Source organism: Vollenhovia emeryi, unplaced genomic scaffold (assembly GCF_000949405.1).
Source record: "Vollenhovia emeryi isolate VEMERY1.0 unplaced genomic scaffold, V.emery_V1.0 DF939121.1, whole genome shotgun sequence".
Taxonomy (NCBI): Eukaryota; Metazoa; Arthropoda; class Insecta; order Hymenoptera; family Formicidae; genus Vollenhovia; species Vollenhovia emeryi.
The window spans coordinates 3,008,653-3,021,138 of NW_011967245.1; the positions used below are offsets into that span (position 1 = coordinate 3,008,653).

General features: G+C 52.4%; 1 protein-coding gene across 4 annotated transcripts in view; it reads right to left on the reverse strand.

The window, feature by feature from the left end:
- Window positions 1-11,269, reverse strand: part of LOC105570241 (insulin receptor-like) — an 84,697-nt gene extending 73,428 nt beyond the window's left edge. For 2 of the 4 annotated variants that reach the window (XM_012027314.1, XM_012027310.1), the window contains exon 1: window positions 10,932-11,269. The gene's annotated coding sequence lies outside the window, so the exon portion shown is untranslated. Of the gene's footprint in view, window positions 1-127; window positions 937-4,818; window positions 5,165-10,931 lie in introns of those variants that run through there. The other 2 variants (XM_012027312.1, XM_012027311.1) reach the window with 2 other exon arrangements.
- Between the last annotated feature and the right edge of the window lie 1,217 nt (window positions 11,270-12,486).

The following is a 12,486-nucleotide window of genomic DNA, read 5'->3' on the forward strand; positions in this document are numbered from 1 at the left end:
GCGCATAGTGTGGCGTTAGCTTAAGCGGCAGCGCGGCCGCGTCGAACCAGCGCGGGCGCACGTGCACGGCGTTCGTGTATACGGATGCGTACAAAATGTACGGGAAAATACATAAAATATGATATACCAAGTCACAACAAGGAGCAGCGTGTAGCGGCAAACAAGACGGGGTAGACCGGCGCTCGTCGCTCGTCGCTCCGTCCTTCCGTAAAACCAGCTCCAGACTATACGCGCCATTAATGATTCATGACCCGGCATACGCGATTCGCGGAAATTCGTTGCTCGATACGTGTGCTATTAACGACCCACGGTCCATTGTTTGTGCAGTATGGGGTAGGAACGAGAGCTAACGCGGGTGAACTGATTGATACGCGGTGACTCGCGCTCTTTGATTTTCGCCAGGAGAAAAACAAAGCCCACTCCGTTCCGTCGAGTCGGCACGAACGGTAAACAATGCGGGCTGTCCACTCGCGGCTGTTCGCGGGTCTCGTGTCGCGGCGTGGTTCGGCGTTGGTTTAATCGGGAGGGCCTGTCCCGCGTGGTCCCGCGGCCTCGTCGGCAGAGACAGAGAAAAGGAGATCCGTCTCGCGTGGTGTATACAATAACGCCCGACGCTATCGTAGGCGCAACGCGCGCGGTCCTCCGCGGTAAACATGAAAACAACACGGGGCAACACACCTTCACGGCCGTATCGCACGTGGCGGATCGGCGCGCGCTTTCGCTCTCGCTTCGCTTACGCGCACGTCAACAGGAAGGCCGCCGCTTTAGTCGGCGTCCTTAGTCGGCGAAGATAAATGGCGATACCAAAAACACACACACCGGCGCGACGCGACGGTCGGCTTCGGGGAATTCGCTACTACGGAGACGACACACGCGCCTCGGATCGCTCGCCGTTCTTCATCGAGAGGAACACCGGCGGCCGGGACGATGGCTGTCACGTGTGACGTGACGCGACGCGACGCGACGCGACGCGACGCGACGCTGCCAACCTACCAGCAGCAGAGAGAAGAAGCAACAGCGACGGCGGCTCTCGTCCAGATCGTACGATAATAACGGATACCGCTGGCCGCCGCACTCGTACTCGCTCGAAAACACGGCCGCGCCGTACGCCGATTCATGTCTCTCTACCGCTCGCATGCTCGAGATACGGAGGAATGAGGAGAGGGAGGGAGGGAGAGAGAGAGAAAGAGAGTAGTGGTGGGGCGCGACTCTCCGGCCGGGAGCTACGGATGGGGGAGGGATACGGCGCGAGGGTCGAAAGCGCGGGCGCGTGGTAGGGGGAAATCGACGGGACAGGATCGAGGCAACGACGAGAGAAAGAGAGAGACACACAGAGAGAAAGAGAGAGAGAGAGAGAGAGAAAGAGAAGCGTAGCGGGAACAAAAGTTCCGGCGCGTCGCTCGGCACCATAAAAATATTTCCGTGTTTCGGTGCGCGTCAACGATCGTCGGGGCAGCACTGGGGCATCCGCCTCTTTACGGTCTTGGGCTTCCTCGCCCCCTCACCCTTCGCCGCCAACCGGTGCTCCGGTTGTTCTTTTGTATACTCGAACGAGGAACCGAACGAGGGAGCGCGGCGTAAATGGCGGAAGGCGAGACGGGTTGGACAGCGAGACACAATGAAGGGCGGCGCGAATGGAAATGCCTAACCTTTGAACGATATCAAGTACGAAACGTCGTATCACGCGCCCGCGCGATATCTCCTCCGTTCTCCGCGAGCGACTTCGGACTTTACACGCCGACGGCGGCGTCGCGCGTCCGGCGCGCGGTTCTCGATCGGTTCTCGCGCCGCAAAAACGCCGTCGCGCCGCGCCGCGTCGCGATGCATTCCGCGCGCGGCGTCCCGCCCCGGGTATCCTCCACGGAGATGCATCTCTTCGCCGAACAAAGAACACTCGATAGCCTTCTCGAGAGCTAACCGTATAAGTTGCCCAAAAAAACGTTTTTTTCCCCTTTTTCCGCAGCGCAAACCCTTCGTATTCCTGCGGAGAAAAAGCTCTCCGTACGTGTGTGTGTGCGCGCAACCGTATGGGATAGACGGCCAGGGTTAATCGAAGGGGACTGGAAATATCTCCAATGACATGGAAACGCGAGATTATACGTCTGAAAAAAAAAGTGGCGCGAGTGTCTACGATTCCGTACGCAAATGACTTTATCGCGCGCGGAAACACATTTTTCACGATAAGAGATAATTTTTGAACGACGCCACCGACGAGGGCGCCCGTACGCACGGCGTAACTCGGCGATTTTTTAATTAAGCGCGACACAAGCGTTTATCACCATCGACGAATTTGTAAAAGTTTGTAAAAATTTGTAAAAACTGATTTCCTATCGCATCTAATTGACCGTTATTCATGTCCATTCGTAAGAACAGCCGAGTGCGCTCGTGCCCACGAGGTAAGGACAGCCGAGTAGACTTAAAGAACGCGGGGAGCACAGAAACTTCAAAGTGCGTTATTAAAAGGTTACGAGGCCACCGAGGGATAAAAAAACATGTACCTTGTTTATATCTCCTAAAACTTTCTGTGTCGCGTACGACTGAATACACGTTGCATTCAGGTTTCTTCCGTTGCATTCGAGATCGCAATCGAAAAATCGATTGGACTATAATTAGGCTTTTAAGTGAATTTTAATTAAAACTATTCCCCTCGCGCTAAGGCTAATCTGTATCTCTTATAAGCGTCATTTTCTAAGATTAATAATTTTAGTAAAAACAAGTGGAAGGTAGGAAAGGCCAATGCGAGCCGTACGCAGGTAATGAGGCGTGGTCTTTAAAATAGTCACGGGCAATTTAATAATAGAACGTAAAACACAAACGTTTCGATCCACTCCGGATCGTCTTCGGTGTAAAGAAATAACTAAAAATGAATTTTAAAAAAAATTTCCACGCAAATTCAAGGGAAAACGCAAGAAATTAAGAGAAAGAGGATACCAACTGCACGTTAATAATTTTAGCGTCTTTCAGTTTCTCTTCCCATACAAAATGCATACAGAAAATTGGTTAATACTGACGCTCGATCTCTCTGCGGAGACGCTAAATTAATTTATCCGTTAAATCGTGATCACGGTCTAACCTTTCGATGTAATTTCAACGTTAGTCTACGTAATTCAAATACCTCCGTCTCGGGACCGCATTCGAGGCCCCCGCGCACCTTTGACGGTATTTATTGTACACGCCGGCGCGTTTAGCCACGAAACTCGTTATCAACCACGGGAACACTTACATATGCGATTCGATTTGCCCGATACGTAATTAATTAACACGCGTTTCATCCGCCTTGCGTTTGTCGAGCGCCCACGAGGTTCTTCGGCGTTTGCCGATACTCCAACGGGCTATATATATACATCCCCGACTCGGAGCAGCACGAAAATGTATTTCGCAAATCCACAAACGCGAGCACGTGAATGCCGCATTATCCCATATTGTATAACGCGCGGGGGCGCGGAGGGGAAATTAGATCGCTTCATTCAATGCAAAACGCGCATTGTCCGTCGCGTACGTTGTAAATTACTCCCGCGTACCGCGCACCATGTTTTTTATCGCGCATGCCGACGCTCCCGAGATAGCGGGGCTTCCTGGGGCCTTTAATTTACTCTACGCGTTATCAGATCGCGCCGCGCGCGGAGGAACATACACCGCTACTTATCGTCCCAACTTACGCGACGTCCGTTTGTTTTGACGGTTGCGCAAGTGCAGCCCCGAAAAGTCGCACCGAAAATACGCGCCGATACCTTTTCCTCGCCCGAGACCCGCCGGCGATGTGCAACGGCACATCGCGTTTACACTCTGCGTTTCTAAAACAAGCGACGTAATTTATTTATAGCCCCGCGATAAGTTAAGTAGTGCAGAAAATTAAAAGGGAATTTTTATGCGTTTCTCTGAAAGAGAGAGAGGGAGAGATGAAAGTTGGGGGGGGAGGTGGGAGAAACAAGCTTAGATAGCCGTATCTCTTGTGCAATTAAAAAGATTGAAGATGCGAAACGACAGTTGAAGCAATTATGATAAACGATACCTTTCGATCTTTAACCCATTCGTAACGTTACAAATGACCGATTGTCCCGACGGGAGCGCAAAATATGTAAAGTTATGCGCGGAGGGCTGGCACATGAGCGCCGATTCGGTTTATTATACAGTTCTCGCGATTATTAAAACGGAACGCGGTTGAAAACGGGCGAGAAAAACGCGGGTGGGCGTTCGACGACAAACAAACCGCGCGTTTTCATCGCAGCGACACAATGCAATCCTAAACTCCCGGCCGGTTCCGAGTCCGAACGGTACATCCCAATCAAACGCCATTGTAAATCGCGTGCCGTTAGCAGCAGGCGAAAACACGCCACTTCTGGGCCTCTCGAGCCTCGCTGCTGTCCATCGCCGCGGCAGAAAACGCGGGGGAAGAACGAAAATTTCGTATGGATATGCAAAAGACGGGGAAATATGGGAAAAAGAGCAACGTTACCCGACGCTAAAAAACGACCGTTAAACGTAATTTTCGGATTCTCCGACGTGTACAAAGAACGCAATCTCTACGTCGGGATCCCGGAGTCTATCAACTGACGCTGCTGGAAACTGCGAGTAAAGCCCGTGTCACACTATGTATTGCAGATCGTAAATCGGATTGAGATTGCGGATCGTAATTCAATCCATCGGATCCGAGGCTGTCTCGTCTGATTGGCTGAAATGTGATCTGCCATCCGCAATACCTAGTGTGACACGGGCTTTATACACCCAGAAAACAAGTTTCTTCGCAATCAAACAAATTTTCTTTGAATTTTGACCTTACTAGACTTCTATTTAATCTAAAACAAAATATTTCTTTACCTTAACCAAAATTTTATTTGATTGAGACTGAAATCCGAGGGGCAAACCTTCTTCCTCGTGAATTAGGCTTAAAGTCTGTTTTATCCAGTTCGTTCTGGTATTCCGAGCATTTGGTTTTACTTCATCTTCAGTAGGCTGCTAAACCTTGCCGAAGAAAACCTCCCATCTGGAAGGCTACATTCCTAAAGGGGTATGCGTGGCCTATAGGCATTTTTTGCTATAGCATTTGCTATAGCAATGACCAGTAATGCCGCAAACCTGTACACCACAATGCCCTCAGCGGTTTACCTCTCGCTGGAATCTCTAAAAGTGCGCATATGCATTTCTTCAAATCTAGCAAATGTTTTAGCACAAGTAAATAAAAATTTAGTAAATTTCAAGAAACACGATTTCAACGTATGTCATCTATTTGATTTAAATCGATATTTTTTTTCTCGGCGTAACGTTAAATGGGGAACGAAAGTTGCGCAATATTGCGGATTCACGATATAACTCGAGTTTACTTAGACGCTACAGGCTTTCTCGTGCTGTCGTCTAAAATCTTAAATAACGTATAAAATCATTTATTCTGCAATTCCGAACCGGTGGATCAATTGAAAATATTACGCAGTTATTTATCCAAAAGTTTTGCGAGGAAATTTCAGATAGTTTCATCACTTTCAACTTCAAACGCGATTATCCGAGAGCGACAATGTAATGGTTGAGGTTAATCCATTAACGTGCCGTTCCCTTGGCCGCTTTTCTTTCATACCTATCGGCAAGGCTGAATGTTTACGCTCACCTATCTAAGTTCCGAGATAAGATGTCGTCTGTCGATCGATCGTATCGATGGCACGCCGGAACTTTCCGAATAATAAAGATCGACGGCGAAATAACGGCGGCACTGCAAAATAAGCGCGTGTTACAAATTTTTTATCTACAAGCCTGAACGCGAGACGGTTGAATTTGTCGCCACAATTTTCCCCTCGCAGGGGTCGATCTATTTTTTGGAGAAGAAAAGAAAACCGAGAAAATTACCCCGAAACGCGTCGTTAAAGCCAACGCGGCGAATGTTATTCCACGCGCAAGTCCGACTACGCGAAGCAGATGAACTTGCCCGACAAAATTTTCTGCCAGTCACTTTACCCCTTTGAAACGGAGAAGGCGAAAACGAGTTTTTGAACTTGCGTACCTCGGGTCCGCCGCTAAAACGCGTCGTTAGAGTCGACGCGACGGATATTACGTGTGCGGGTTCCGAGAGCCAGCTGAACTTGTCCGTCAAAATTTCCTGTCGGTTAATTTACTTGTCAAAAATAAGAAAGAACAAGTTCCTGAATTTGCGTGTCTTCGCCGCCGAGACGCGTCATCGAGGTCGACGCGACGGGTGAAGGAGAGTCCCCTATTAGCAGTTCTTTTTTCTAAATTAATAGACATCGTCTATTACATCGTGAATTTATTGGAGTGAAAGCTGTTTGGTGTAATCGTTGCGAAAAGAGGATTCGTGATTAAAGTTTTATGTTGAAAACCTGCTGTCTCATATTAGGAGACAATCTCATAATAGGGGACTTGCCTCCGCATCGCCCCGCGTAGCTGCGAGCACAAAACGATTCAAGTTGCCCGTCGAAATTTGCCGTCCGCTAATTTAGTCGTTCGAAGAAAGAGGGAGGGAGTGAGGGGAGAGAGAGAGAACGCGTTTCCGGGTTTGTGCGGATTCGCCGCTGAAAATGCGTCGCTAAAGACAGAAGCGACGGCGGGTATCGTTCCACGTTACTCGGGTGTTCGGAGCGGAAGGCAGTTGAATTTGTCGAAATTCCCCGTTGGCCGATCCATCCTCTCGGAAAAAAGAGACGGAAGGATAACGAGAGTCGGCGGATTTGCGTTTCCCCGCCGCGCGGGCGCGGATTCTCTGCTGAAAATGCGTCGTTGAGGTACGAGCGACGGAGGATATTGCGACCACTGCTCCACGCGTCTCTCCTAGGAATGTCCAGATTATCTAGAATTATCGGCGACATAACTCGGGAGCGGACGTTTATTAGGAAATGCACGAGTCAGTAGGTACGCGATAAGCCAAAAACGCATTTGACTATCAAACAATGGTCAAGATTGTTATTATCGAAACGTGTTCTCGTCGGGATTTCCCGTAGAGATAAAACGAAGAGAACCCTCGGACTGCAACAGGACAGTCCACGTACGCGATCTATCACAGTATTGTATAAATGCTACACGGAGAGACCGATATGGTTACCACATGTCTAATTAGGGTTAGCAGAACCTCAATAAATAGTAACATTTAGGACAGCTATATCTGTGGTTGCCATACCCATATTGGTATGATAGCGGAGACAACTATAGGCGTCTTGTGCAGCAAACTTAGCGGATGTTGCAACACAAAACAATGTAGATGCCCCTACTATTCGTACGGCAACATTTTAATTTTAGTTATTTTTGCCTTAGCCGGTCTTTCCGTGTAATATTTTATTACATACGACATTAGTGCACTGAAGAAAATTTCTGGTTGAATATGGACGAATCAGATAATTCCTTTAGGATTTACCAGAATTTCTGTAGGATTACAGGAATTCTGGTAAATCCTAAAGGAATTCTGGTAAATCCTAAAGGAATTATCTGATTCGTCCATATTCAACCAGAAATTTTTTTCAGTGTGGTGTTCAATTTATTTGTTTTGCCTTTCAGTGTACCAATGAATCTGGCCAATTTATTTATACATCTGAACACTAAGAAACGCAATCCTATATCGTCAATGTAATTATATCGATATCCATTAGTAAAATATATCTTTATCAACACTGTCAACCGAATAGCTCGTTAAACTTGGCCTCCTTATTCGCATTATTGTTACTGTCAAATAGAATACGAGCGTTAACCCTTTTATAATGCTAATATTGTAATTAAATTGAGGAAAGAAATTCTAACATGCCTCAGTGGTCGAATTGGTGAGACGCCCGCCTAGAGGGTAGAAAAGTCCAGGTTCAAACCCCCTGGCTGGGTAATATTTTTCGTAATAAATTTTCTGCATTAAAACACCGGCCGGTTAATGTCGACTAAGAAGCCCGGTTATTGTTATTTATCACTGGCAGCTTGAAGAGATTTCTATGTTTGAAATAAATTCTATTTTTTTTTATGAGGGGAGAGAGAATTCTCTCGAATATTACAATACCATTTCACATTACTCGGGCGTGGGCAAAAGTCGGTTGAATTTGTCGACATTTCCCGTTCCGCCGATCTGCTCCCCCGAGGAAAGGAGACGCAGAAGTGGGACGAGTCGCCGCTGAAAATGCGTCGCGAGAGTCGGAGCGAAGGTGGATATCACTCCGCATTACTCTGAGCGAAAGGCGGTTGAATTTGTCGAAATTTTCCGTCGGCCGATCTACTCTCTCGGGGAAAAAGAGAGAGAGAGAGAGAGAGAGAGAGAGAGAGAGAGAGAGAGAGAGAGAAAAAGGGAGGGAAGGAGAATGAGAGTCCCCGGAATGCGTTGCCCCGCCGCGCGGACGCGGACTCGTCGCCGAAATGCGTCGTTAGAATGAACGGTGGCCGCGTGGGGTAGAGGTACGGCGATCTTACGCGATGCCGCGCAATAGCATCGCCGCACACCATGCCTCGCCGTCGATTGATTCCTCGGCGAGACCCCCCTCTCACTCTCTCTCTCTCTCTTCTCCGGGGTCTCGGCACCTCGTGGCTCGCGACGCTACCTGCGACGCGAATCGCGCACTCTCGCCGTGCGTCTACGAGAGCGCGTCGCGTGTCGCGTCACGTGCAGCGGCGCGCATTGCATCGATCACCTAAGTAATTATCGCGCTGCGCGACGTTTCGCGCGTAAATACAGCCGGACTAGGAGACGCCGCGCCGCGTAATCTCGGGCGCTCTCGGAAGGAAGAGAAGCACAGGCGTCGTCACGCCTACGCGTCGACTCCCGCTCGCGGTGGAAAAATAGACGACGCCGCGCAACAGCCCACGCACGCACCGTCATCCCGAATGGAGTCTCACCTCTGACGCGATAAGAAATTAACGCTGGTCGTCAACGCGACGCGTCCGTCCCCGCTCGAGGGGGGGGGGGGGCAGGGAGGGGCCTCTCACACCCTCCCTTCCCACTCGTCCGGCACTCGCGCGAGTTTCCCCGTCGACGAGCGGCGGCTTTTCCACGCGGTTATCGATCTTATCGCGCGAAAGTCGTGTTTGTAAACACACGTCGCGAGCGCACCCGCACGTTTTCCGCGCGCCGAATGGAAACGGACGCGCAGTACGCGGCACTCGCGGATCGACTGCGTCGCACCGTTCCGTAAAAGTGTCCACACATGGACACACGCGCGCGCGCGCGCGCGCATACGCACACGCATACACACCTTCGGTCGATTCGTCTTGCCGGACAGAACTCGTACACCATCTTCGAATAGTGGTCTAGGAATGTGACCGTTACGGGGGAAGAAAGCGCGCTGCGGCGCGAGGGAGACGAAGGAACGAAGAGAGAGAGAGAGAGAGAGAGCGAGAGAGAGGTCGAAGAGGGCGGATCTCTCACACGCGAGACACCGCGTCTTCGCTCTCTCCGCGGCGCGTTTAGCGATAAACGCGGCCGATAAACGCGCTCGGTTCTCCCGTTTTACGTTGACATTGACATAATTCTCGGTTTATGATGTATCGACACAGTCGCGGGACGCGGCGGGTGGAATCGAAGGTAAACAAAGTCGAACGAAGTCAGTAAGTCAGTCAGTCAGTCAGAGTCAGTCAGTCAGTCGTTCGTTCGTTTGCTCCTTCGTTTATTCGTACGATCGATCAATCGACCGGACAAGCGGAACAAACGCAGGTCGCAAGTCCGACGCGCGCGCGCGCGCGCGCGAGCACACACACACACACACGCTACACCAACCTTTGGATTCCTCGCGGCGCATTCGGCGGGGGCGAGCGTAGGCGCGTCGGGTTTCCACTGCGGCGTGACACCGCGAAGCTCACCACCGTCGGGCGCGCAGAGCACTGACGGATTAGGCGGACACGGTGCGTCGCCGCTCGCGCCGAAATACAAGGGAGGAGAGGACGCGAGCGTGCGGAGGCCGGCGCGCGCGGCCGAGACGCGGCGTCCCACGTGAAACGGACTCGCGTCACTTTCTCGCGCTTCATCCGTCGATCGGTCCTTCTCGCCCAATCGCGCGAGCACTCTGCGCCGGCGGCGAGCGATCAAAACAGAGAAAGAAGGAGGGCGCGCCGCGCCGCTCCGCGTCGCGTCGCGTCGCGTCGCGGGGGCACCGGGGAGGTTGGTGGGGAGCTGGAGCGGGCGCGGGCATTGAGCGGGTGCGACGGAGCGCGAGTGAACGAGCGAGCGAGAGGGCGAGCGAGACAGCAGCAGGCGGGGAGCGAGAGAGACAGAGACACACACACACAAGCACACAGAGCAAGAGAGAGAGAGAGCACGCGCGAAAGAGAGTGACGGCCGCGTCTTGTATTGCGTAGTAAGCGCTTGAATGGATTACGTCACGCGGCCGAAGCCAGCCAGAGGGTAGAAACGCGCTAGCGGACGCGTCCCGCCCGTCGGCGGGCGATGGCCGCGCGCACGCGACACGCACAACAATAGACAAACGCGGAGCGACGGCGACGGCGGCGACGACGACGACGGGGCCGGGGCCGGGGCCGGGGCCGGGGCCGGGCCGGGCCGGGACGAGACAGATCGGGACGCGTCGCGACGCGATGTGGCGCGCGTAAATCCGCACAAGGCTCCCCTAGACGCGGCGCTGCTCCTTTCTCTCTCCGCGTCGGTTCTCCGCCTCGAATACGGCGCGTCGCGCGCGCGGATCGATCGCCGCTCGTACGTTACGTGCGCATAAAGTGTGCCGGTTCGCCCCGCTATTTCCGCGGCCGCGAGGACGCACGCACATGCTCCCGTCGCTCTCTCCCTCGTCCGGTGCCCACGTGCGTTCACACGAGTTTCTCGGGTGCGGCGTCCCCGCGGCTCCTCTCTCTCTCTCTCTTTCGTTCGACGCGCTATACGTGCATAGCCAGCGAACATACAAATGTATATCACGCGTGTACGTGAACGTCTTGTTTCTCTTCGATGCTCTCCGTTCGCCCGATCGGCGGCTAACTCGGGCCACGCGCTTTTGTTTCCGCTCGCGGGGGAATCGGCTCACCTCGTCGTCGCGCGTGTCCGTCGCGGCGTGCGCACGATTCACGTGCGCGCCGTTCGTCACGCAGTAGCTCGCGGTGGCGATGGCGGTGGCGGCGGCTGCGACGGAGGCTGCGAACGGCATATCTCACTCGTCGCCGCTTCTTCCGAGAACGTGTACACACGCGACACCGGTACCGCGTACGGCACAGAGGCGCGCACGCATACACACACACACACGTGCGCGCGCGCAACACGCACACGCGACACGCGCGCACCACGACACACTGACACCGGGGTGGGCAGGCTGGCGCGCACGACAACGCGACGCGCACACTATATCTCGGGCTCGGACGACTCCTCCGTTTGTACGCGAGTAAACTCTCTCGCCCTCGAACGCGGGCGGCGAGCGGGCGGGCGGGCGGTCGGTCGGACGGGCAGGCAGGCAGGCGTGCGGGCGCGCGCGTGCGCGGCTCGCTTCTACCGAGTAGGCGGCGCGACTACGTACACCCCGAGCAGCGAGTCAGCTGCTACTGATCGAGCCGCGGACCGTACTGCGGACGCGGCGGACGCGTCCCGCCGCCGCCGCCGCCGGACGTGGGCCGCGGACGCAACGGCACACTGTGAGGGACGTCCCACGAGCCCGCGGGGAGGAGCGTCGACGCGAGCGTCGCCGCGCGGTCGCCACCGTGAATCACCTCCGGCGTTTTTCTTAACAATCGTCGATTCGACGGACGGCTCCTCCGACTCTCGCCCGCTCGCGCGTCAAATAATGATGATCCACGGTCTCTGCGCGCGCGGATCGTTTGTATTATATTTTCCCCGGAAACGACGCCCCGCTTTTGTGTTTCGCGGTGAGTACTGTCTTGTTTCGCCGTGACTTTAAAGGCTAATCTACAATGTGCTCGGTCGCGTCTGGAAACATTCTATTGCGTAGCCGATGAATGTGTTTAAAAAAGTTGTAAGTTGATAATTTGTACACGCACCGGCATAAATGCTGTCCCTATCCTTGTGAGGTGCACGCACACAACTAGAGTCCCTGTAGTTGTGTGCGTGCACCTCACAAGGATAGGGACAGCATTTATGCCGGTGCGTGTACATTGTACAATCGTTAATTGTCGACAAATTTCTCAAGCGTTTCGATTTGCTTGTATAAAACCGAATGTTTCTGGACGCAAAGAGCACATTGTAGATTAAGCGTAAAGGCTGACCTATAATGTCTTCTTTCCGTCTGGAATCATTCTATTGTGTAACCGATAAATACAGTTAAAAAATTTTGGCAAGGTGATAAATTGTATACTGAACAATCGTAAATTGTCGACAAATTTTTTAAGGACACATTGGCTGCGTTCGGGGAGACGCTATTAGCGCTGAAAACGTCAGTCTATCTTCGTCACTCACTGTATGTCGAACAAAGATAGAAGACGCTTTTAGCGCCGAAAGCGCGCTTCCCGAATGCACCTATTGTAGATCCGGCGTACAGGCTAATCTACAATGTGTTCTTTGCGTCTAGAAACATTTAATTTTGTAGCCAATAAATACGGTTTAAAAAGTTGGGCAAGTTGATAAATTGTACACTG